Source organism: Nerophis ophidion, linkage group LG16 (genome assembly GCF_033978795.1).
Source record: "Nerophis ophidion isolate RoL-2023_Sa linkage group LG16, RoL_Noph_v1.0, whole genome shotgun sequence".
Taxonomy (NCBI): Eukaryota; Metazoa; Chordata; class Actinopteri; order Syngnathiformes; family Syngnathidae; genus Nerophis; species Nerophis ophidion.
Genome location: NC_084626.1, coordinates 27,631,348 through 27,659,083, shown reverse-complemented (window position 1 = coordinate 27,659,083; position 27,736 = coordinate 27,631,348). Strand labels below are relative to the sequence as shown.

Sequence of the window (27,736 nt, the reverse complement as noted above, 5' to 3'; positions counted from 1 at the left end):
TGTTTGCCCATCCATGTTTACAGTGCATGTTTTCTCGTGTCGTCCCCGCAGTACCCTCTGTTGTCTTAAAAGTGAGCTGTGCGTCTCAGTTTTTCCCCTGGATCTCCCTCTGGACTCTGACTGGCTCACTCAATCCTCGACTTAGACACGGATCTTGTCTCTTTGCTCTTGCCCTACCGACTTCCGTGTTACTACACAACATTTGGTAACACACACCTCAGCTAATCACACACATAGCTTCACACCACATACACTTTTGGATCTCGTTCACACTCCATTTCCTTAGTTTATATTCTGTTTGATTTATTAATATATATAAACTATATATATTAATAAATCTATAGAGCTACTTGGTTCTCTAGTGTCTGTTGCCGTCACCTCCCCCTGTAAAACCATAACACTTATGCAGACTTTTCCAACTTTTATCCCCCCTCCCAGTGGGACTTGGCTGGGTTTGTTACGGACATTTTGGCCATCCCGGGACTTGTGGGACACACATAATATTTTATGTTACAGTGTTTTACTTGTATTCAGGGTTTTGGTCCTAAATGATCTCAGTAAGATGTTACAGCTTGTTACTGGGATTTTATGACCCATATCGAGTAAAACATGCTTGAAACTAGAATATTAACTGTTGCAAAGTCTAAAACTACTTTTTAAAGTAATCTTTTCTAAAAAAAAATCCTGACTTTGACACAATTGTGTCTCTTAATTAAAACAGGTGACAGCCAAATGGACTTTGCTGTTTTATGTTCAATGAAACAATAAAAAATACGTACTCGTATAGTAGTACACTTGTTAATAGTAAGAATATACTTATTTTAAGGTATTTTTGGGTTCAATGAGGTTAGCTCATTTTACTTGTTTTGAAAAGTCTTGACAAGCCAAATTGTTTTTGTTCTATTGGCAGATCATTTTGCTTAGTTTATTAAAATACCCCGAATTTTTGTATTTTTGTACACTGACTTTTTGCTGTTAGGGGACCATGGTCATTTTTCTGCAAGTGTCATCATCACAATAACGACGTTGTTTTTTTACTCTTTCAGCTGTGCTTTCATGCTCTATGGGAGGTAATTGTGGTCAGTTTCTATCAGCTCCAGCTGAGCATTATGATCACGGCTCAGCAGGTAGAGCAGATTTCCAGAAACTTGAGGTTTCCTGTGTTGATTCCAGCCATTTCCTTTCAGACACTTTTGTTTTTTCTCTGGCTTTATTACCTTTATGAACCACTTCTTTTGGGATTCTATAAATGTTCTTTCCTAGCTCTCTATTTCTGGGGTGTCCAAAGTGCGGCCCGGGGGCCATTTGCGGCCCTCAGGTAATTTTTAACGGCCCCACGGCACATTGTAAAAATACTATTTAAAAAAACACAAAAAAAAAAACATAAGAAGTGTTATAAAAGAGGCAACAGGTGAAATGTAACAATAAAATGTTGCAATGTTGACACTAATAGCACAAAGCTGCCATGCAGGCTGTTTCTTTCTTTAAAAAATAATAATGAATCAAAATCAATGTCATTATCAATCAGTCAATCAATGTTTATTTATATAGCCCCAAATCACAAATGTCTCAAAGGACTGCACAAATCATTACGACTACAACATCCTCGGAAGAACCCACAAAAGGGCAAGGAAAACTCACACCCAGTGGGCAGGGAGAATTCACATCCAGTGGGACGCCAGTGGCAATGCTGACTATGAGAAACCTTGGAGAGGACCTCAGATGTGGGCAACCCCCCCCCCCTCTAGGGGACCGAAAGCAATGGATGTCGAGCGGGTCTAACATGATACTGTGAAAGTTCAATCCATAGTGGCTCCAAGACAGCAGCGAGAGTCCCGTCCACAGGAAACCATCTCAAGCGGATCAGCAGCGTAGAGATGTCCCCAACCGATACAGGTGAGCGGTCCATCCTGGGTCCCGACGAGCGGTCCATCCTGGGTCTCGACTCTGGACAGCCAGTACTTCATCCATGGTCATCGGACCGGACCCCCTCCACAAGGGAGGGGGGGACATCGGAGAAAGAAAAGAAGCGGCAGATCAACTGGTCTAAAAAGGAGGTCTATTTAAAGGCTAGAGTATACAGATGAGTTTTAAGGTGAGACTTAAATGCTTCTACTGAGGTGGCATCTCGAACTGTTACCGGGAGGGCATTCCAGAGTACTGGAGCCCGAACGGAAAACGCTCTATAGCCCGCAGACTTTTTTTGGGCTCTAGGAATCACTAATAAGCCGGAGTCTTTTGAACGCAGATTTCTTGCCGGGACATATGGTACAATACAATCGGCAAGATAGGCTGGAGCTAGACCGTGTAGTATTTTATACGTAAGTAGTAAAACCTTAAAGTCACATCTTAAGTGCACAGGAAGCCAGTGCAGGTGAGCCAGTACAGGCGTAATGTGATCAAACTTTCTTGTTCTTGTCAAAAGTCTAGCAGCCGCATTTTGTACCAACTGTAATCTTTTAATGCTAGACATGGGGAGACCCGAAAATAATAGGTTACAGTAATCGAGACGAGACGTAACAAACGCATGGATAATGATCTCGGCGTCTTTAGTGGACAAAATGGAGCGAATTTTTGCGATATTACGGAGATGAAAGAAGGCCGTTTTAGTAACGCTTTTAATGTGTGACTCAAAGGAGAGAGTTGGGTCGAAGATAATACCCAGATTTTTTACAGAGTCACCTTGTTTTATTATTTGGTTGTCAAATGTTAAAGTTGTATTATTAAATAGAGGTCGGTGTCTAGCAGGACCGATAATCAGCAATTATGAATTATTGACCTATTCAAGGCTCCAATAACGTCATATTAAATATTCTGCTTTGAGATATCCTTTGGGGAAAATGTTTCATATTTTGTGTTTGCTATATAAAAAAGTAAGCTGTGTTTTTTTGTTTTGTTTTTAAACAAAACCTAAACAACAATACAACTTATTGACGGATATATCTGAAGTTCACTGCAAAAAGTCAGTTTTCAAAAACAATAAAAAAAAAAAATTTAAATTAGTTGTATTTTATTTGAACTAAACAAAATTATCCGTCAATAGAACAAGAAAAACTGGCTTGTCAAGACTTTCCAAAACAGGTAAAATTAGCTAACCTCAATGAACCAAAAAATCTCTTAAAATAAGTATATTCTCACTAATAACAAGTGCACTTTTCTTGGTAGAAAAAAGGAGACCTTTTTGCTTCTTATGTTGAAAAATATTCTTAAATTAAGTAAATGCTAATGCCATTATCTTGACATAATGATACGCCCTCAGCATCATGACTTTTTTTTTTCATGCTTGAAATAAATCATTACTTTAAAAAAGTAGTTTTATACTTGTGAGTGTTGATGATACATCTTTGCATCAGTTGATATTCTAGTTTCCAGCATGTTTTACTCAATATAAGTCATCCAATCTCAGCGACAAGCTGTAATATCTTACTGAGATCATTTAGGACCAAAACCCTTAAAACAAGTAAAAGACTAACATAAAATCTGCTTAGTGAGAAGAATGCTCTTATCAGACAGAAAATAAGCAAATATCTGCCTTATTTGAGATATTTATTCTTACATAGATTTCAGTTTTTGCAGTGTTGATCTCGAGATTATTGTGTTAAAAGTAAACAGCTAAGAAAATGTATAATTTATTTTCTAACACTTTAATGAGTCGGACCCTTTTGGATCCCCAATAATTTTTTGTGGGATTTGTTTTTAAAAAATGTCATTGCTAAAAAAAAAAAAGAAAATAATTAATATCAATGTTGTTATGAGTTATTGACATTTTTAAGGCTCCAATTATTATATAATCTCAAATATTCCACTTAAAAATGTTATTGGGTAAAAATATTACATATTTTGTGTTTTTTCCATAAAAAACAGGGTTTTCTTTGACAAAAAGAGCATACAACTTAAATCTTTAAAAATGTTATATGGACAAATAGACCTAAAGTTGATCCACAGATTTAAACCTTGAAAATACAAATAACAAAACTGAATAATGACACATTTTTAATATTTTTTAACCAAAACCCTTTAGGGTCCCTGGGATCAAATGTATATTTTTTTGTAAATATACAGTGGGGCAAAAAAGTAATTAGTCAGCCACCGATTGTGCAAGTTCTCCCCCTTAAAATGATGACAGAGGTCTGTAATTTTCATCATAGGTACACTTTATTTGTAAATTATGGTGGAAAATAAGTATTTGGTCAACCATTCAAAGCTCTCACTGATGGAAGGAGGTTTTGGCTCAAAATCTCACGATACATGGCCCCATTCATTCTTTCCTTAACACGGATCAATCGTCCTGTCCCCTTAGCAGAAAAACAGTCCCAAAGCATGATGTTTACACCCCCATGCTTCACAGTAGGTATGGTGTTCTTGGGATGCAACTCAGTATTCTTCTTCCTCCAACCTTTTTGAAACCAAGAGCTACTTCTTGGGTACTGATTAATGCGAAGGGTTACCAGTTTGATACACACTTAAATAAATTGCCAGAAATAGCCAATTTGCTCGATTTACCTTTAATAAATAAATATATATATATATATATATATATATATATATATATATATATATATATATATAAAATGGGTATTTCTGTCTGTCATTCCGTCGTACATTTTTTTTCGTTTTACGGAAGGTTTTTTGTAGAGAATAAATGATGAAAAAAACTCTTATTTGAACGGTTTAAAAGAGGAGAAAACAGGTAAAAAATGAAAATGTAATTTTGAAACAGTTTATCTTCGATTTCGACTCTTTAAAATTCAAAAGTCAACCGAAAAAAAGGAAAAAACTAGCTAATTTGAATCTTTTTGAAAAAATTAAAATAAGAATTTATGGAACATAGTTATTTTTCCTGTTTAAGATTAATTTTAGAATTTTGATGACGTGTTTTAAATAGGTTAAAATCCAATCTGCATTTTGTTAGAATATACAACAAATTGGACCAAGCTATATTTCTAACAAAGACAAATCATTATTTCTTCTAGATTTTCTAGAACAGAATTTTTAAAAGTAATTCAAAAGACTTAGAAATAAGATTTAAATTTGATTCTAAAGCTTTTCTAGATTTGCCAGAATAATTGTTTTTAATTTTAATCATAAGTTTGAAGAAATATTTCACGAATATTCTTTGTCGAAAAAACAGAAGTTAAAATTAAGAATTAAATTAAAATGTATTTATTATTCTTTACAATAAAAAAAACTTGAACATTGATTTAAATTGTCAGGCAAGAAGAGGAAGGAATTTAAAAGGTAAAAAGGTATATGTGTTTAAAAATCCTAAAATCATTTTTAAGGTTGTATTTTTTCTCTAAAATTGTCTTTCTGAAAGTTATAAGAAGCAAAGTAAAAAAAATAAATGAATTTATTTAAACAAGTGAAGACCAAGTCTTTAAAATATTTTCTTGGATTTTCAAATTCTATTTGAGTTTTGTCTCTCTTAGAATTAAAAATGTCGAGCAAAACGAAACCAGCTTGCTAGTAAATAAAAAAAATTGAAAAAATAGAGGCAGCTCACTGGTAAGTGCTGCTATTTGTGCTACTTTTAGAACAGGGCAGCGGGCGACTCATCGGGTCCTTACGGGCTACCTGGTGCCCACGGGCACCGCGTTGGTGACCCCTGGTGTGGGATGTAGTTCAGTGTTTGTGTGCTCAGTGACCTTTTCCCCTTCCGTACATACTGGCCTTTTGCACAAGGATAATATTTCTATGCGCCAGACGCCAATGAGACTTATTTGTTGTTGAGCCATATAGTTCTTTATTTAATCTTTTTTTCAATCAGAAAATGATCTGTTGGAGAATCATCTTTTGAGACCAGCCTGAGAAACGTGTCCCTGGCGGTTCCCCTCGCCTGGATCCTATGTGTGGACGCCTAAGGGTAATTACAGCCTGCATGTTCAATGTCTGACCACGTTCAGAAGAACATCAAGCAATCATGCTGCAGAGCACCACGGCATGACATTTCAAGTAGCGTCAATGTGAAAGCAAAGCAGCATATGTTGAAACTGTAGAACCGTTTCCCTCAATATATAAGAGCTGACCAACTAAAATTATACGCTAAACATATATAATATATGTATTATCTCTACATCAATTTATACATATACAATATAGAATTGTGTGTACTATTAGTGGCTGTGTTGTGTGTGATCTACATACTTGCCAACCTTGAGACCCCCGATTTCGGGAGGTAGGGGGTAGGGGGGTGTAGTTAAAAGGGGAACCAGACCTATGTAAGTGTTGATTTTGCAGAAAAAAGACCATTTATTTTTTTAACCGATTTCCGAACTCTAAATGGGTGAATATATATGCCCAATTAATCCGGGAGAGATGATGAATGTTTTTGTATGACTGAGGCCGATCAAAGTTCGAATGCAGGTGTTGACAAAAAGGAAGGTCAAAAGCGACTATCTTTGAGGAGTCCTCGGGAGATTTTCTTCAGAACAGCCTGTTCCTGTGTCAAGGCCATTCAAGGGAGTCCAAATCGTAGATTAAAAAGTTGTTTTCCTTCGAGGAGACAAAAATAGTGACTTATCTCTCTGTTGTCCATGCTGGATTGTCTTCATTCCAATTAAATATTCCTTCTCTGCGAACTTTTCCAAGATGAGATCCATTTTGCGATTCAACTCAGAAATCGCCCCAGTCTGTGTTCCCACAGCCCGACCCAATCCTTCCCTTGCGTTGAACAGCCGTTGAGGCCCCTTGAGTGGCCGCCATCGTCTTCCGAATTTGTCGATACCCAGCCCAATCAGCAAGTGCCCCCGCGATCACAGCTCCAAATAGGTAGATGTCTTCCACGTCCTCGATGGAAAGAGCTGAGAGGCACATGATCCTTCATGAGTTCCAGGAGTCCCTCACGTAACCCGCGGCGTTGCTCCCCCGAACCTCTTTTTCTTTGTCGAAAAGACTGTGTCAATAGCGTCAAGAGTCTAGCTGATCATATTGAAATTTGGATTAGAGGACAGTGCAAAGAAAGAGGCTTTAAAGGGGAACATTATCAGCAGACCTATGTAAGCGTCAATATATACCTTGATGTTGCAGAAAAAAGACTGTATATTTTTTTAACCAATTTCCGAACTCTAAATGGGTGAATTTTGGCAAATTAAACGCCTTTCTGTTTATGCCTCTCCGAGCGACGACGTCAGAACGTGACGTCACAATTTTCCCTTTAACATCACACGCATCGAGTCAAATCAGCTCTGTTAATTTCTGTTTTTTCGACTGTTTTCCTATACCTTGGAGACATCATGCCTCGTCGGTGTGTGGTGGGAGGGTGTAACAACACGATCAAGGACGGATTAAAGTTGATTTACGTAGAATGTGCATCGATTAGCACGGCATGCTAATCGATGCTAACATGCTATTTAGGCTAGCTGTGTACATATTGCAGCGCTATGCCTCATTTGTAGCTATATTTACATCCAGCCTTTCCCTCCATCCACATTTAATGCCAAACAAACAAATTCCGGTCGACAGATTTAAGTTGCTCCAGTGTCAAGAGATGCGAAAGTCCCTCGTTTGGTTTTTACCGGCGATGCTACGACAGAGATGGCACAGAGATGACAAGAAAGTTCTAGATATCCTGCGACACTCAAGGCAGATGCATTCCCAACGACAAAGTCAACGAAATCACAAAGGTGAGTTTTGTTGATGTTATTGACTTATGTGCTAATCAGACATATTTGGTCCGCGGCATGACTGCCAGCTAATCGATGCTAACTTGCTATTTAGGCTACCTGTATGTACATTTGAAACTATATTTACATCCAGCGTTTCCTTCCACCCACATTTAATGCGAACAAACACTTACCAATCGACGGATTTAAGTTGATCCAGTGTCAATGCGGAAGTCCCTGATCGGTTGGTCCGCACATTTTACCGGCGATGCTAAGCCAACATGGCCGAATAGCGTCGATAGCTATTCGCTCAAAAGCTTCAGTTCCTTCTTCAATTTTGTTTTCGCTATCTGCCTCCATACTCCAACCATCCGTTTCAATACATGCGTTATCTGTTGAATCGCTTAAGCCGCTGAAATTCGAGTCTGAATCCGAGCTAATGTCGACTATATCTTGCTGTGCTATTCGAATCGCTATGTGACGTCACAGGGAAATAGACAGTGGCTTAGCAAATAGTGAAAATCAAGCACTTTATAGCTTTTTTTAATGGATATTCCGGGACGGGTAAAATTTAGCAAAAAACTTCGAAAAATAAAATAAGCCACTGGGAACTGATATTTTTATTGGTTTTAGCCCTTCTGAAATTGTGATAATGTTCCTCTTTAAGAGTCAAATATTTTATATATATATATATATATATATATATATATATACACACATATATACAATACTTGACTTTCAGTGAATTCTAGCTATATATATGTATATATATATATATATATATTATATATATATATATATATATAAAAGAAATACTTGAATTTCAGTGTTCATTTATTTACACATATACACACACAACACTCATCTACTCATTGTGAGTTAAGGATTGAAATGTCCATCTTTGTTCTATTCTCTGTCACTATTTTTATAACCACAGCTAGACTCTCTGGCAGAGAAGAAGTCTAGCAAAACTCCTAGCCATTATGGACAACACCTCCCACCCACTACACTCGGACCTTGCGGAGAGAATGAGCACATTCAGTGGTAGGCTCAGACTTCAGAAATGTAACACGGAAACGACACAGGAGGTCCTTCATACCGACAGCCATCAGACTGTATAATGCATATGTTAAATATAGAATATATTTATATTATTCATTTATTATATTATAAAAATAATATATTTATATAATATATATTATTTATTATTAGCATTGTTTATTGTGAGCGAACTGTGGTGCTGAATTAAATAAAGTACATTCTAGTCTACATTCTATTATATTCCATGTACGGTAGATGGTAGTATTGTCCTGTTTAAGAGTGTCACAAGTTCACAACATGGAGCTTACGGCAGACGAACTGCAGCTTTACAATAGACGAAAATGTGACTGCTGTTGTTGTGTGTTATTACCGGGCTGGGAGGACTTTAATGAAACTGCCTAACAATAAACCCACATAAGAAACCAAGAACTCGCCCTCGATCATTCTAAAGTTATAACGTCATTGGGCAGACGCGCTCTTTATACTGTGGGAAAGCGGACGTGAAAACAGACTGTTGACTCAGGTCCACTTGGAGCTGGAGGGGGCGTGGCCTCCAGCTCCGCCTGAATTTCGGGAGAAAATTTGTCCCGGGAGGTTTTCGGAGAGGCGCTGAATTTCCGGGAAGGTTGGCAAGTATGGTGATCTACTAAGACTGCTTGTATAATTGATAAAAAAGTGCAGAAGAGGTGCAGGCCGCCCTATTTCTGTCACGCATTGCGGCGCACTTGTTGTGCGGAGTTGCCACCTCTTGGATGCAGACAACCAGACAGGCAGGAGTGCAGGTAAGAATTTGCTTTTAACATAATAAACAAAAGAACACTGGTACAAAAAGGGAACATAAAGCGCGTGCCTACGCACGGGAAGCTAAAGCTAAACTTAGCAGGATTACAGAAAGTCCAAAAGGTAAGATGCCGAACGCACGCGAAGCTAAGACGGAACTTAGCACAACAAAATCAGGGATAAGCAGAAAATACATACGTGTCGTGTTGCATAAAGCAAACAATGAGCCGAGGACAAATTAAGGAATCAAGTGGGCTTGAATACACAAATAATAATCAGAAACAGGTGTGTGACAGGAGCCGTGAGGAGGAGCACATTACGTTGCCATCCATCCATCCAACCATTTTCTACCGCTTATTCCCTTTCGGGGTCACGGGGGGCGCTGGCGCCTATCTCAGCTACAATCGGGCGGAAGGCAGGGTACACCCTGGACAAGTCGCCACCTCATCGCAGGGCCAACACAGATAGACAGACAACATTCACACTCACATTCACACACTAGGGCCAATTTAGTGTTGCCAATCAACCTATCCCCAGGTGCATGTCTTTGGAGGTGGGAGGAAGCCGGAGTACCCGAAGGGAACCCACGCATTCACGGGGAGAACATGCAAACTCCACACAGAAAGATCCCGAGCCTGGATTTGAACCCAGGACTGCAGGAACTTCGTATTGTGAGGCAGACGCACTAACCCCTCTTCCACCGTGAAGCCCACCATTACGTTGCCATGGTGACTAAAACAAACGAGGAAGTGCTCAAACACAAGGATCGGCGCAGTCCAGAAACAAACATGATGAAAAAACATATCAAAAGGCAAGGCTCGTGACAATTTCAATACAATCCACTACTGTCTGTGGCCATGGAAATACTCATTTCCCTCACATTTCTGTCATATTCTTTAACTCAGTGGTTCTTAAACTTTTTTCGGTGATGTACTCCCTGTTAATTTTTTTTTAATTCAAGTACCCCCTGATCAGGGCAAAGCATTTTTGGTTGAAAAAAAAGAGATGAAGTAAAATAAATCACTATGTCATCAGTTTCTGATTTATTACATTTTATAACAGTGCAAAATATTGCTCATTTGTCATTTGGTCTTTCTTGAACTAGTTGGAAAAAAAAGATATAAAAATAACTAAAAACTTGTTGAAAAATAAACAATTGATTCAATTATAAATAAAGATTTCTACACATAGAAGTAATCATCAACTTAAAGTGCCCTCTTTGGGGATTGTAATAGAGATCCATCTGGATTCATGAACTTAATTCTAAAAAATTTTTCACAAAAAAAAAGAAATCTTTAACCTCAATATTTATGGAACATGTCCACAAAAAATCTAGCTGTCAACACTGAATATTGCATTGTTTTTTTTCTTTTCACAGTTTATGAACTTCCATTCATATTTTGTTGAAGTATTATTCAATAAATATATTCATAAAGGATATTTGAATTGGTGCTTTTTTTTTTTATATTTTAAAAAAATCTCACGTACCCCTTGGCATACCTTCAAGTACCCCCAGGGGTACACGTACCCCCATTTGAGAACCACTGTTCTAACCTGTGCACTATGTTGTTTAACCAGCAGCACATATACGACCTGTACTAACTTTTATGCATTTTAGAATATTACATTTAGATAAAAAAAATATCACAATACGATTTTTTTTTTGTACGATTGACTTTTTTGACATTTAGAAAACCAGTTTGTGTGGATTGACCCCATTGGTCAAGGAGAAGGAGCCATGCAGGTATCCTTCCAGCTGAGGAACCTTTTTGATAAGAGGCAGGAGCTGTGAGTCCACAGCAGGGGTCTCAAACTCAATTTACCTGGGGGGGGGGGGGGGGGGGGGGGGGGGGGGGGGGGGGGCACTGGACGCATTGTCTGGGTGAGGCTGGGCCACGAGAAAAGATTTCTTAAAAAAAAAATGTTGCATACTCCTCAGCATGTCTAGTTGTATGATGATGTTTCAATTGTATTCCTTGCAACTTTCTCTATGTAAATAAGACACGTCGGGGTGGGGGCCCCTGTGCTCACAAAAAAATATTGCATCTCCCACTTTTCCTGGAATTGCCTTTGCACATCACTAAGAGCCTCTTTAGACCAGTTGATCTGCCGTTTCTTTTCTTTTTCTTCTATGTCCCACTCTCCCCTTGTGGAGGGGGTCCGGTCCGATCCGGTGGCCATGTACTGCTCGCCTGTGTATCGGCTGGGGACATCTCTGCGCGGCTGATCCGCCTCCGCTTGGGATGGTTTCCTGCTGGCTCCGCTGTGAACGGGACTCTCGCTGCTGTGTTGGATCCGCTTTGGACTGGACTCTCGCGACTGTGTTGGATCCATTGTGGATTGAACTTTCACAGTATCATGTTAGACCCGCTCGACATCCATTGCTTTCCTCCTCTCCAAGGTTCTCATAGTCATCATTGTCACCGACGTCCCACTGGGTGTGAGTTTTCCTTGCCCTTATGTGGGCCTACCGAGGATGTCGTAGTGGTTTGTGCAGCCCTTTGAGACACTAGTGATTTAGGGCTATATAAGTAAACATTGATTGATTGCTTGATAAGGGCAAGGAAAAACTCACCCCAGTGGGACATCGATGACAATGACTATGAGAAACCTTTGAGGACCGCATATGTGGGCAACCCCACCCCCTAGGGAAGACCGAAAGCAATGGAGCGGGTCTGGCATGATATTGTGAAAGTCCAGTCCATAGTGGATCCAACATAACAGTGGGAGTCCAGTCCATAGTAGATCCAATATAATAGCTAGATCGTCACAAGCTTGGTGAATTTTTCAGAAAACTTGGTAACGCCATTTGTAGCCTCATTGACGCACTAGCAAACTTTGACCCGGAGGCGACAGACAAATTTTTAAAACAAAGCAAAATATATCTTAAATGGATATTCATTTACAAACCTCGTTTCCATTTGAGTTGGGAAATTGTGTTAGAGTAAATATAAACGGAATACAATGATTTGCAGATCCTTTTTTCAACCCATATTCAATTGAATGCACTACAAAGACAAGATATTTGATGTTCAAACTCATAAACTTTATTTTTTTTTGCAAATAATAATTAACTTGGAATTTCATGGCAGCAACACGTACCAAAGTAGTTGGGAAAGGGCATGTTCACCACTGTGTTACAAACCTCGTTTCCATATGCGTTGGGAAATTGTGTTAGATGTAAACGGAATACAATGATTTGCAAATCCTTTTAAACCCATATTCAAAAGAATGCTCTACAAAGACAACATTGTTTATGTTCAAACTCATACAATTTTTATTTTTTTTTGCAAATAATAATTAACTTAGAATTTCATGGCAGCAACACGTGCCAAAGTAGTTGGGAAAGGGCATGTTCACCACTGTGTTACATCACCTTTTCATTTAACAACACTCAATAAACGTTTGGGAATTGAGGAAAATAATTGTTGAAGCTTTAAAAGTGGAATTCTTTCCCATTCTTGTTTTATGTAGAGCTTCAGTCCTTCAACAGTCCGGGGTCTCCGCTGTTATATTTTACGCTTCATAATGTGCCACACATTTTCGATGGGAGACAGGTCTGGACTGCAGGCAGGCCAGGAAAGTACCCGGACTCTTTTACTATGAAGCCACGCTGTTGTAACACGTGGCTTGGCATTGTCTTGCTGAAATAAGCAGGGGCATTCATGATAACGTTGCTTGGATGACAACATATGTTGCTCCAAAACCTGTATGGACCTTCCAGCATTAACTGTGCCTTCACAGATGTGTAAGTTACCCATGTCTTAGGCACTAATACACCACCATACCATCACAGATGCTGGCTTTTGAACTTTGCGCCTATAACAATCCGGATGGTTATTTTCCTCTTTGTTCCGGAGGACACCACGTCCACAGTTTCAAAATATAATTTGACCACAGAACACTTTTCCACTTTGCATCAGTCCATCTTAGATGAGCTCGGGCCCAGCGAAGGCGGCGGCGTTTCTGTGTGTTGTTGATAAATGGGTTTTGCTTTGCATAGCAGAGTTTTAACTTTCACTTACAGGTGTAGCGACCAACTTGTAGTTACTGACAGTGGTTTTATGAAGTGTTCCTGAGCCCATGTGGTGATATCCTTTACACACTGATGTCGGTTTTTGATGCAGTACCGCCTAAGGGATCATAGGTCCGTAATATCATCGCTTACGTGCAGTGATTTCTCCAGATTCTCTGAATTTTTAGATGATTTTAAGAACCGTGGATGGTAAAATCCCTAAATTTCTTGCAATAGCTCGATGAGAAATGTTTTAAAACTGTTCGACAATTTGCTTACAAAGTGGTGACCCTCGCCCCATCCTTGTTTGTGAATTACTTAGCATTTAACGGAAGTTGCTTTTATACCCAATCATGGCACCCACCTGTTCCCAATTAGCCTGCACACCTGTGGGATGTTCCAAATAAGTGTTTGACGAGCATTTCTCATTTTATCAGTATTTATTGCCACCTTTCCAAACTTCTTGGTCACATATTGCTGGCATCAAATTCTAAAGTTAATGATTATTTGCAAAAAAAAAATGTTTATCAGTTTGAACATCGAATATGTTGTCTTTGTAGCATATTCAACTGAATATGGGTTGAAAAGGATTTGCAAATCATTGTATTCCGTTTATATTTACATCTAACACAATTTCCCAACTCATATGGAAACGGGGTTTGCACATTTAATTCCACCAGTTGTGTCTGAGAACACATATAAGACAAAAACAAAAAAAAAAGAAGCATACAGCTGGGAAGTAAACATGTGTATGAATCACGGAGCAAAATTGCAAGCAAAAGACAAACATTGATCCCAGAGGACAGAGCTGGCTTTTAAAGCATGCTAATTGGCGACAAAAAACATCCATCCATTTTCTACCGCTTGACCATTTTGGGGTGGCGGGGAGGCTGGATAAGTCGCCGCCTCACCACAGGTCCAACTCAGAAAGACAGACAACACTCACACTCACACACTAGGACCAATTTAGTGTTGCTACTCAGCCTATTCCCAGGTGCATGTCTTTGGAAGCGGGAGGAAGCCGGAGCACCTGGAGAGAACCCACAACGTCGACATTTAGGAACAACTGTGCCCTGATTGCCAATCAGGGACAATTGAGGAAGCCAGCGCTCGGACTAGACATCAGTGCAAAAAAAAAAAAGAGTTAAAGAGGAAGTGGAAACCAAAATAAGAGCGCTGGGCAACAAGAAAACCAGAACATCTATTATAAGAAATGGACATTTCCCCACATTCTACATTTTCATCTAAAAACAGAAAAAATATATTCACTCCAGCCTCTGGTGAGGGCGGTCGCACTCTCCGTTCCCCCCTTCCCTTCTTGCTCTCTTCCCCTTTTTTAAAGGGGAACATTATCACAATTTCAAAAGGGTTAAAACCTATAAAAATCAGTTCTCAGTGGCTTATTTTATTTTTCGAAGTTTTTTTCAAAATGTGACCCGTCCCGGAATATCCCTAAAAAAAAGCTTTAAAGTGCTTGATTTTCGCTATTTGCTTAAAGGGGAACATTATCACCAGACCTAAGCGTCAATATATACCTTGTTATTGCAGAAAAAAGACCATCTATTTTTTTAAACCGATTTCCGAACTCTAAATGGGTGAATTTTGGCGAATTAAACGCCTTTCTGTTTATCGCTCTGGAGGCGATGACGTCAGAATGTGACGTCACCGAGGTAACACACCCACCATTTTCATTTTCAACACATTACAAACACCGGGTCTCAGCTCTCTTAATTTCCGTTTTTTTGACTATTTTTTGGAACCTTGGAGACATCATGCCTCGTCGGTGTGTTGTCGGAGGGTGTAACAACACTAACAGGGAGGGATTCAAGTTGCACCACTGGCCCGAAGATGCCAAAGTGTCTGCCGCCAGACCCCCATTGAATATACCAAAGTGTCTCCACATTTGACCGGTGATGACAGACATGGCACAGAGATGTATGGATAACCTGCAGATGCATTTGCAACGATAGTCAACGAAATCACAAAGGTGAGTTTTGTTGATTTTGACTGATGCTAACATGCTATGCTAATCGATGCTAACATGCTATTTACCGGCGGTGCTAAAGCAGACATGGCACAGAGATGTATGGATAACCTGTAGATGCATTTTCAACTATTTTACGTTTCCTTCCACCCACATTTAATGCGAAAAAAACACTTACCAATCGACGGATTTAAGTTGCTACAGTGTCACAAGATGCGAAAGTCCTGATCGTTTGGTCCGCACATTTTACCGGCGATGCTAACGCAGCTGTTCGGCCATGCTATGAATAGCGTCAATAGCTATTCGCTCAATAGCTTCAGTTTCTTCTTCAATATTTTCATACTCCAACCATCTGTTTCAATACATGCGTAATTTGTTGAATCGCTCAAGTCGCTGAAATCCGAGTTTGAATCCGAGCTAATGTCGCTATATCTTGCTGTGGTATTCCCATTGTTTGTTTACATTGGCAGCACTGTGTGACGTCACAGGGAAATGGCCAGTGTCTTCGCAGAGAGCCGAAAATAAAGCACTTTAAAGCTTTATTTAGGGATATTCCGAGACCGGTAAAATTTTGAAAAAAACTTCCAAAAATACAACAAGCCACTGGGAACTGATTTTTATTGTTTTTAACCCTTTTGAAATTGTGATAATGTTCCCCTTTAAGCCACTGTCCATATCCCTGTGACGTCACATAGCAATTCAAATACAAACAATGGAGAATAGCACAGCAAGATATAGCGACATTAGCTCGGATTTCAGCGGTTTAAGCGATTCAACAGATTACGCATGTATTGAAACGGATGGTTGGAGTATGGAGGCAGATAGCGAAAACGAAATTGAAGAAGAAACTGAATCTATTGAGCGAATAGTTTATTGACGCTATTCGGCCATGTCTGCGTTACCATCGCTGGTAAAATGTGCGGACCAACCGATCAAGACTTTCGCATTGACACTGGATTAATTTACATCCGTCGATTGGTAAGTGTTTGTTTCACATTAAATGTGGGTGGAAGGAAACGCTGGATGTAAATATAGTTTCATATGTACATACAGGTAGCCTAAATAGCATATTTGCATCGATTAGCTGGAAGTCACGCCGTGACCAAATATGTCTGATTAGCACATAAGTCAACATCAACAAAACTCACCTTTGTGATTTCTTTGACTTTATCGTCGGGAATGCATCTGCTTTGAATGTCGCAGGATATCCAGACATTCTTGTCATCTCTGTGCCATCTCTGTGGTAGCATCGCCGGTAAAAACCAAACGAGGGACTTTCGCATCTCTTGACACTGGAGCAACTTAAATCCGTCGATTGCTAAGTTGATGTTTGGCATTAAATGTGGATGGAGGGAAAGGCTAGATGTAAATATAGCTACAAATGAGGCATAGCGCTGCAATATGTACACAGCTAGCCTAAATAACATGTTAGCATCGATTAGCATGCCGTGCTAATCGATGCACATTCTACGTAAATCAACTTGAATCCGTCCCTGATCGTGTCGTTACACCCTCCCACCACACACCGAGGAGGCATGATGTCTCCAAGGTATAGGAAAACAGTCGAAAAAACGGAAAATAACAGAGCTGATTTGACTCGATGCGTGTGATGTTGTAGGGAAAAATGACGAGTACCGATGTGACGTCACGTTCTGACGTCGTCACTCAGAGAGGCATAAACAGAAAGGCGTTTAATTCGCCAATTTAACCCATTTAGAGTTCGGAAATCGGTAAAAAAAATATATGGTCTTCTTTCTGCAACATCAAGGTATATATTGACGCTTACATAGGTCTGGTGATAATGTTCCCCTTTAAAGCCTCTTTCTTTGCGCTGTCCTCTAATCCAAATTTCAATATGATCAGCTGGACTTTTGACGCAATTGACACAGTCTTTAACAAGAAAAAGAGGTTCGGGGGAGCCTGGCTGCCCTGATGGAACCATCGCCGCGGGTTACGTGAGGGACTCCTGGAACTCATGGAGGATCATGTGCCTCTCAGCTCTTTCCATCGAGGACGTGGAAGACGTCTACCTATTTGGAGCTGTGATCGCGGGGACACTTGCTGATTGGGCTGGGCATTGCTCTGGTGTATCGACAAATTTGGAAGACGATGGCGGCCACTCAAGGGGCCCCAACGGCTGTTCAACGCTAGGGAAGGATTGGGTCGGGCTGTGGGAACACAGACTGGGGCGATTTCTGAGTTGAATCGCAAAATGGATCTCATCTTGGAAAGGTTCGCAGAGAAGGAATAATTAATTGGAATGAAGAAAATCCAGTATGGACAATCAATCAATCAATCAATGTTTACTTATATAGCCCTAAATCACTAGTGTCTCAAAGGGCTGCACAAACCAGTACGACATCCTCGGTAGGCCCACATAAGGGCAAGGAAAACTCACACCCAGTGGGACGTCGGTGACAATGATGACTATGAGAACCTTGGAGAGGAGGAAAGCAATGGATGTCGAGCGGGTCTAACATGATACTGTGAAAGTTAAATCCATATTGGATCCAACACAGTCGCGAGAGTCCAGTCCAAAGCGGATCCAACACAGCAGCGAGAGTCCCGTTCACAGCGGAGCCAGCAGGAAACCATCCCAAGCGGAGGCGGATCAGCAGCGCAGAGATGTCCCCAACCGATACACAGGCAAGCAGTACATGGCCATCCGGATCGGACCGGACCCCCTCCACAAGGGAGAGTGGGACATAGGAGAAACAGAGAGATAAGTCACTATTTTTGTCTCCTCGAAGGAAAACTTTTTAATCTACGATTTGGACTCCCTTGAATGGCCTTGACACAGGAACAGGCTGTTCTGAAGAAAATCTCCCGAGGAGTCCTCAAAGATAGACGCTTTTGACCTTCCTTTTTGTCAACAACACCTCCATTCGAACTTTGATCGGCCTCAGTCACACAAAAACATTCATCCTCTCTCCCAAATTAATTGGGCATATATGCACACACATGACCCCCACCCTTGAAATCAACGCCTTCACCACCGCTTAATTCCTCTGGGGCTGTGGATGGCTGAGCAGCGATATACAGCGGCAGCGAGTCTCCTCAAACCCACCCCCTCCCTCTGTTGCACGTGGTGCGATATACCTGCTATGTCTAATATGTGTGCCATGCTATGTGAGGTTTTTCTTCCTTGGACTCAGTCTGGACCCCTCCTGCGGGTCTAGCCTTGCACTGATATTTTTTTACTCCCCCTCCTCTCACCCTTTATAAAAGGAGCGCCGTAAAAATGGCTGATCAGTTGGCGGTCCCGTCTTGTCTCCCTGTAACGTATGTCTGCTCTTACTTGTGCAATGACAATAAAGATCTATTCTATTCTATTCTAATTTGGGTGTCGACATTTTTTTTCCAGGCGCCACTTTAGCAAATGGACAAATGGAGGGTGGTTGATATTACGAATAATGTCACTATTTCTGGTACATGCACTCAGAGACCTGGTTTATTCTGATTATGATTAAGGCAGGGCTATTAATTAAACAGTGCTGTAGTCATCTTTGCATGCATTTTAATGACTCTGGCAGAATGAGCATCTACAAACCGTCATGAGCATCTTTCAGTCATAACGCGGACACATTAGGGATGCTGAAAACACAGGAAAATGATCCATGCTTATAACAGCATTAAATATGTTTTCATAATTGGGTTTTATCACTTATTGCATGCAAATAAATGCCCTTGAGGGTTTGTTTTCAATGTCATGGATTCATTAGGAACAGAACATATTTTTTTTGAAGTGTCTAAATCAGGGGTGTCCAAACTTTTTCCACAAAGGGCCGCGCAAAGAAAAATCAGAGCAAGCGGGGGCCATTTTCATAATTTTTATTTTAAAAACCAATACAATATATGTATCAAAAAAATACATTTAGGCCTCCACTCAGTTATGATCCCGGGGACCCCAAAGGGTTTTGGTAAAAAAATTTTTTAAAGATGTGTCATTATTCAGTATTATAATTGTTATTATTATGCAAGTTTTAAATCTCTAGATCAACATTAGAAAGAAAAATGGAAAAAAACCAAAATAGGCAATATTTTCACCCAATAACTTTTTTAGGTGGAACATTTGAGATTATATAATTGGAGCCTTAATTTTGGGTTTTGATTCATTATTTTTTGAGCAATGACACTTGAAAACAAATCATACTAAAATAATTGGGGATCCAAAAGTGTCCTACTATTTAAAGTGTTAAAAAATACATAATACATTTTTTTATTGCATGCAAATAAATGCCCTTGAGGGTTTGTTTTCAATGTCATGGATTCATTAGGAACAGAACATATTTTTTTTGAAGTGTCTAAATCAGGGGTGTCCAAACTTTTTCCACTGAGGGCCGCACAAAGAAAAATCAGAGCAAGCGGGGGTCATTTTCATAATTTTTACTTTAGAAACCAATACATGTATAAAAAAATATACATTTAAGCCTCCACTCAGTTATGATCCCGGGGACCCCAAAGGGGTTTTGGTAAAAACATTTTTAAAAAATGTTTAATTATTCGGTATTATAATTATTATTATTATGCAAGTTTTAAATCTCTAGATCAACATTAGAAAGAAAAATGGAAAAAACACAAAATATGCAATGTTTTCACCCAATAACTTTTTTAGGTGGAATATTTGAGATTATATAATAATTGGAGCCTTAATTTTGGATTTTGATTCATTATTATTTTTTGAGCAATGACACTTAAAAACAAATCATACTAAAATAATTGGGGATCCAAAAGTGTCCTACTATTTAAAGTGTTAAAAAATATGTAATACATTTTTTTCATTGCATGCAAATAAATGCCCTTGAGGGTCTGTTTTCAATGTCATGGATTCATTAGGAACAGAACATATTTTTTTTGAAGTGTCTAAATCAGGGGTGTCCAAACTTTTTCCACAAAAGGCCGCGCAAAGAAAAATCAGAGCAAGCGGGGGCCATTTTCATAATTATTATTTTAAAAACCAATACAATATATGTATCAAAAATATACATTTAGGCCTCCACTCAGTTATGATCCCGGGGACCCCAAAGGGTTTTGGTAAAAAAAATGTTTAAAGATGTGTCATTATTCAGTATTATAATTGTTATTATTATGCAAGTTTTAAATCTCTAGATCAACATTAGAAAGAAAAATGGAAAAAAAACAAAATAGGCAATATTTTCACCCAATAACTTTTTTAGGTGGAACATTTGAGATTATATAATTGGAGCCTTAATTTTGGGTTTTGATTCATTATTTTTTGAGCAATGACACTTGAAAAATCATACTAAAATAATTGGGGATCCAAAAGTGTCCTACTATTTAAAGTGTTAAAAAATACATAATACATTTTTTTATTGCATGCAAATAAATGCCCTTGAGGGTTTGTTTTCAATGTCATGGATTCATTAGGAACAGAACATATTTTTTTGAAGTGTCTAAATCAGGGGTGTCCAAACTTTTTCCACTGAGGGCCGCACAAAGAAAAATCAGAGCAAGCGGGGGTCATTTTCATAATTTTTACATTAGAAACCAATACATGTATAAAAAATATACATTTAAGCCTCCACTCAGTTATGATCCCGGGGACCCCAAAGGGGTTTTGGTAAAAACATTTTTAAAAAATGTTTAATTATTCGGTATTATAATTATTATTATTATGCGAGTTTTAAATCTCTAGATCAACATTAGAAAGAAAAATGGAAAAAAACACAAAATATGCAATGTTTTCACCCAATAACTTTTTTAGGTGGAACATTTGAGATTATATAATAATTGGTGCCTTAATTTTGGATTTTGATTCATTATTTTTTTGGAGCAATGACACTTAAAAACAAATCATACTAAAATAATTGGGGATCCAAAAGTGTCCTACTATTTAAAGTGTTAAAAAATATGTAATACATGTTTTTCATTGCATGCAAATAAATGCCCTTGAGGGTCTGTTTTCAATGTCATGGATTCATTAGGAACAGAACATATTTTTTTTGAATTGTCTAAATCAGGGGCGTCCAAACTTTTTCCACTGAGGGCCGCACAAAGAAAAATCAGAGCAAGCGGGGGTCATTTTCATAATTTTTACTTTAGAAACCAATACATGTATAAAAAATATACATTTAAGCCTCCACTCAGTTATGATCCCGGGGACCCCAAAGGGGTTTTGGTAAAAACATTTTTAAAAAATGTTTAATTATTCGGTATTATAATTATTATTATTATGCAAGTTTTAAATCTCTAGATCAACATTAGAAAGAAAAATGGAAAAAACACAAAATATGCAATGTTTTCACCCAATAACCTTTTTAGGTGGAATATTTGAGATTATATAATAATTGGTGCCTTAATTTTGGGTTTTGATTCATTATTTTTTGAGCAATGACACTTAAAAACAAATCATACTAAAATTATTGGGGATCCAAAAGTGTCCTACTATTTAAAGTGTTAAAAAATATGTAATACATGTTTTTCATTGCATGCAAATAAATGCCCTTGAGGGTCTGTTTTCAATGTCATGGATTCATTAGGAACAGAACATATTTTTTTTGAAGTGTCTAAATCAGGGGTGTCCAAACTTTCTCCACTGAGGGCCGCGCAAAGAAAAATCAGAGCAAGCGGGGGTCATTTTCATAATTTTTATTTTAAATACCAACACAATATATGTATCAAAAATATACATTTAGGCCTCCACTCAGTTATGATCCCGGGGACCCCAAAGGGTTTTGGTAAAAAAACATTTTAAAGATGCATCATTATTCAGTATTATAATTATTATTATGCACGTTTTAAATCTCTAGATCAACATTAGAAAGAAAAATGGAAAAAATACAAAATATGCAATATTTTCACCCAATAACTTTTTTAGGTGGAATATTTGAGATTATATAATTGGAGCCTTAATTTTGGGGTTTGATTCATTATTTTTTGAGCAATGACACTTGAAAACAAATCATACTAAAATAATTGGGGATCCAAAAGTGTCCTACTATTTAAAGTGTTAAAAAATACATAATACATTTTTTTATTGCATGCAAATAAATGCCCTTGAGGGTTTGTTTTCAATGTCATGGATTCATTAGGAACAGAACATATTTTTTTGAAGTGTCTAAATCAGGGGTGTCCAAACTTTTTCCACTGAGGGCCGCACAAAGAAAAATCAGAGCAAGCGGGGGTCATTTTCATAATTTTTATTTTAAATACCAATACAATATATGTATCAAAAATATACATTCAGGCCTCCACTCAGTTATGATCCCGGGGACCCCAAAGGGTTTTGGTAAAAAAACATTTTAAAGATGCGTCATTATTCAGTATTATAATTATTATTATGCACGTTTTAAATCTCTAGATCAACATTAGAAAGAAAAATGGAAAAACCACAAAATATGCAATATTTTCACCCAATAACTTTTTTAGGTGGAATATTTGAGATTATATAATAATTGGAGCCTTAATTTTGGATTTTGATTCATTATTTTTTGAGCAATGACACTTAAAACAAATCATACTAAAATAATTGGAGATTCAAAAGTGTCCTACTATTTAAAGTGTTAAAAAATACATAATACATTTTTTTTTATGTTTACTTTTAGCACAATAATCTCGAGATCAACTTCAGATACATCCGTCAATTTTAAGTTTTATTAAAGTTAGTGAAGTAAAGTACCAATAATTGTCACACTAAGTGTGGGGAAATTTTTTCTCTGCATTTGACCCATTCCCTTGATCACCCCCCAAGAAGTGAGGGGAGCAGTGGGCAGCAGCGGTGTCACGCCCGAGAATCATTTATGGTGATTTAACCCCCAATTGTTGTTTATGTTTTGTTTTTGGCCCTTCTTTTAAAAAAAAAAAAACAGCTCCGTTTTTTATATGGCAAAACACAAAATATACAACATTTCCCCCCCAAAATATCTCAAAGTGGAATATTTAATGTGATGTAATCGAAGCCTTGAATATGTCAATAATTCAAAACGACATTGATTTTGATTCATTATTATTTTTTTAAGAAAGAAAGAGCCTGCATGGCAGCTTTGTGTTATAAGAGTAATCATTGCAACAATTTCTTGTTAAATTTCACCTGTTTGATCTTTTATACCACTTTTTATGTTTTAAATTTTTTTCAATTGTATTCTTAAAATGTGCCGTGGGGCAGTTAAAAAAATGACCCGCGGGCCGCAAATGGCTGCACTTTGGACACCCCTGGTCTAAATTATTCATATTTTTTATTTTCAATACATCTTTACAGTCAGGATTTTTTTTTCAAAATATCTGTCAGTTTTTTTTTAGTTTTTTTTTTTAATATCATTTATTTTTTATTCCTTTCATGAAAATGCATATATACAAGCCACGTACAATTGACACTTTCATTGTTTCTTATACATTTCCATGATCAGAAAAGAGCAGATGGAAGAATACTATATTCTTATATTTATCTGCCCCCTTTTTAACACAAATTATTTTCGATGACTTTATAACTGTTCCCTCCACCAACACCCGAACTCCAACATACTTTTTCATTTTCCTGTAAGCATTTTCACAATGACACGTCCAATTTAATCAAAATTCAGTTTGACATAATTATAGTTTTCTCTTTTTATAACTCTTTTTAAATTCAAAGACATTCTTACAGCTTTGTCATCTTTGTCAGGATTAAACATTTTTATTTTAACATATTTACTTGTGAGGATGTTAAATCATGTCAGGATTTGCTATAATTGTATGTATTTTTAAAATATCTTTATTGTTAGGATTTTGACTTTTCTTTTTATCATACATACAGACATCCACTGTACTTACCGCATCAAATTGAGGAAAACCTTTACGAAAAACATTAACAAATACAAATAAAATACAAATATAAATAAATAAGACAAACATAACCTAGATCAGGGGTCACCAACCTTTTTGAAACCAAGAGCTATTTCTTGGGTACTGATTAATGCAAAGGGCTACCAGTTTGATACACAAATAAATAGCCAGAAGTAGCCAATTTGCTCAATTTATTTTAATAAATAAATGTATATATATATATATATATATTTAAAAAAAAAAGGTGTTTCTGTCATTCCGTCATACATTTTTTTTCCTTTTACGGAAAGTTTTTTGTAGAGAATAAATGATGAAAAAAAACCCTGATTGAACGGTTTAAAAGAGGAGAAAACACGGGAAAAATTAAAATTAAATTTTGAAACCGTTTCTTCAATTTTGACTCTTTCAAATTCAAAATTCAACTGAAAAAAATGAAGAGAAAATTTAGCTAATTCAAATCTTTTTGAATTTTTCCTGATCAAGATTAATTTTAGAATATTGATGACATGTTTTCCATCCATCCATTTTCTACCGCTTATTCCCTTTCGGGGTCGCGGGGGGCGCTGGCGCCTATCTCAGCTACAATCGGGCGGAAGGCGGGGTACACCCTGGACAAATTGCCACCTCATCGCAGGGCCAACACAGATAGACAACATTCACACACTAGGGCCAATTAAGTGTTGCCAATCAACCTATCCCCAGGTGCATGTCTTTGGAAGTGGGAGGAAGCCGGAGTACCCGGAGGGAACCCACGCATTCACGGGGAGAACATGCAAACTCCACACAGAAAGATCCCGAGCCTGGATTTGAACCCAGGACTGCAGGACCTTCGTATTGTGAGGCAGACACACTAACCCTTTTAAATAGGTTAAAATCCACTTTGAAATAAGATTTAAATTTGATTCTACAGATTTTCCAGAATATGTTTTTGAATTTTAATCATATGTTTGAAGAAATATTTCACAAAATTCGTCGAAAAAAACAGAAGCTAAAATGAAGAATTAAATTAAAATGTATTTATTATTCTTTAAAAAAAACAACTATTTGAACATTGATTTAAATTGTCAAGAAAAGAAGAGGAAGGAATTTAAAAGGTAAAAAGGTATGTGTTTAAAAATTGTAAAATCATATTTAAGGTTGTATTTTTCCTCTAAAATTGTCTTTCTAAAAGTTATAAGAAGCAAAGTAAAAAAAAAATTATGAATTTATTTAAACAGGTGAAGACCAAGTCTTTAAAATATTTTCTTGGATTTTCAAATTCTATTTAAGTTTTGTCTCTCTTTGAATTAAAAATGTTGAGCAAAGAGAGACCAGCTTGCTAGTAAATACAATTTAAAAAAGAGAGGAAGCTCACTGGTAAGTGCTGCTATTTGAGCTATTTTTAGAACAGGCCAGCGGGCTACTCACCTCGCACAACAATGCCACAAAGACACACTTCATTTTAAAGAAACAGCAGCTTAGTGCTTGGAATTTCGCTAATTTTATCAAAGTTTTCCATAATAATTATTAAAACACTTTTACTCATTGTTACTTGTTAGACTATAAGCTATTATTAGTAAAAAAAAAAAATGCCCATGTGGGTCAATTTTACATATATTCAGCTTTAATAAAACAATTTCAAGCATAAAAAAGGCTTGATTAACTTATTCCATATATTTTATTATTTAACCGGCTTCAAGAGCCATCCCTTTGCGTGAATAAGCCTGTGAAAAATGTCGATTACTAAAAGACACGGCGCTTCAGAGTAAATTTTAACAAACTTTTTCCGAGCTTCTTCCTGCTCAGTCACTGATAATATGATGTGGTCAATCTTCATTGTCCCCAGTGACGCACCGCTTTAATGTTTGGCTTGTAAACAATCTTTGTTACTTTTTCCGCATCGTAGCCGGAGATGTGTCAGAAAGATATGCAAATATACGTTTAAATTAGATTAGATAGTACTTTATTTATTCCATCAGGAGAGTTCCTTAAGGAAAATTAAAAATTTTCAGCACAATCCCATTCAAGATCAGACCAACCTTACAGGGAGACAGAACAGGATCGCTGACGGGTCTGCCGGCTTCCAGCGCCCCTTATAAAAAAGGTGAGATACAGGTAAACAAGGGGGGGAATAGAAGAATAAAATAAGATAAAAAAATCGGTCTTAGCCTGGGTCCTGGAGAGGGGGTGCAGACTGAGGCCAAGGGAAAAAAACAACTCATAGCCATAGTACACATCCCTCTTACATGTGTGTGAGAGGGAAACATCAAAGAACACAGAGGACATTAAAGACATTAAAGCAGCAGATACAACCAGACACTTCTACATACAGCTATGAATAAAAAGTAAAAGAAACATATCCACTGTGGTGGCCTCTACGGTGTTCCATGCCATTGTCCGCTGGAGTGGAGGGAGCATGGCCAGAGACAGGAGCAGACCCAACAAAGCAACCAAGACAGCCGACTCCACTCTCGGCCAGTGTCCAGTCCGCATGGATGAGCGAGGATACGTCCAAGGTGACTGAGGTGTCCGACACCTGCTCACCCAGCTAAGACACCGCGAAGCCTCCCCGTCCCAGCGCTCAGTGCTAGCTCCGCAGCCCTGTCCCTTCATCCGCATCTCCTCCAGTCCCTCCAAACAGACTCTGGTGTAGCAGAGACCCAGCAGCTGGTCTCCATGGCCAAAAGGCTCCCGGGAGGCAGATCCAGAAGTCCACAAAAAAGCACCACAGAGGTCACGAAAGTGCCACCCCTTGTCACACAGTCCCAAAGGGTCCCGGACCAAAAGGCCAAAAATATATACATATAGTAACACATGAAAACAAGAGGGAAACACAAAAGGATGACACAAGAGCACTGAGCCGCCACTACAGCAGCGCCATCTTGGAAAAAAATAAAAAATAAAATGAAAATAAATAGATAATTACTGTACACCTGAGGCCGATCTCAAAGTTCGACCACAGGTGTTGTTGACAAAAAGGGAGGTCAAAAGCGTCCATCTTTGAGGAGTCCTCGGGAGAGTTTCTTCAGAACAGCCTGTTCCTGATTGTGTCAAGGCCCTTTGAGGGAGTCAAATTGTAGACTAAAAGTTTCTTCGAGAAGACAAAATAGTGACTTATCTTCTCTGTTTGTCCATGCTGGATTTCTTCAATAGATTTCTTCTCTGCGTGTGTTTAATGAAAAATAGTTGCATTCTGGCCGTCAGCAAAGGAAAATCTATTAATTAAATGCCGCAGGGTGAGTTTTCCTTGCCTTTATTTGGGCTTTACAGAGGATGTCGCTGTGGTTTGTGCAGCCCTTTGAGACACTACTGATTTAGGGCTCTATAAATAAACATTGATTGATTGGTGTGAATGTGAGTGTGAATGTTGTCTGTCTATCTGTGTTGGCCCTGCGATGAGGTGGCGACTTGTCCAGGGTGTACCCTGCCTTCCGCCCGATTGTAGCTGAGATAGGCGCCAGCGCCCCCCGTGACCCCGAAAGGGAATAAGCGGTAGAAAATGGATGGATGGATGGATGGATGATTGATTGAATGTGTGGTTTGTAGTCCAGAATT

The 27,736-nt window shown here is 38.2% G+C and overlaps 1 long non-coding RNA gene across 1 annotated transcript in view; it reads right to left on the bottom strand.

The window, feature by feature from the left end:
- Positions 1 to 13,977: 13,977 nt before the first annotated feature.
- LOC133535197 (uncharacterized) overlaps positions 13,978 to 27,736 on the bottom strand; it is a 22,038-nt gene continuing 8,279 nt past the window's right edge. The window contains exon 3 of the long non-coding RNA XR_009802177.1: positions 13,978 to 14,467. This is a non-coding gene — a long non-coding RNA (uncharacterized LOC133535197). The remainder of the gene's footprint in view (positions 14,468 to 27,736) is intronic.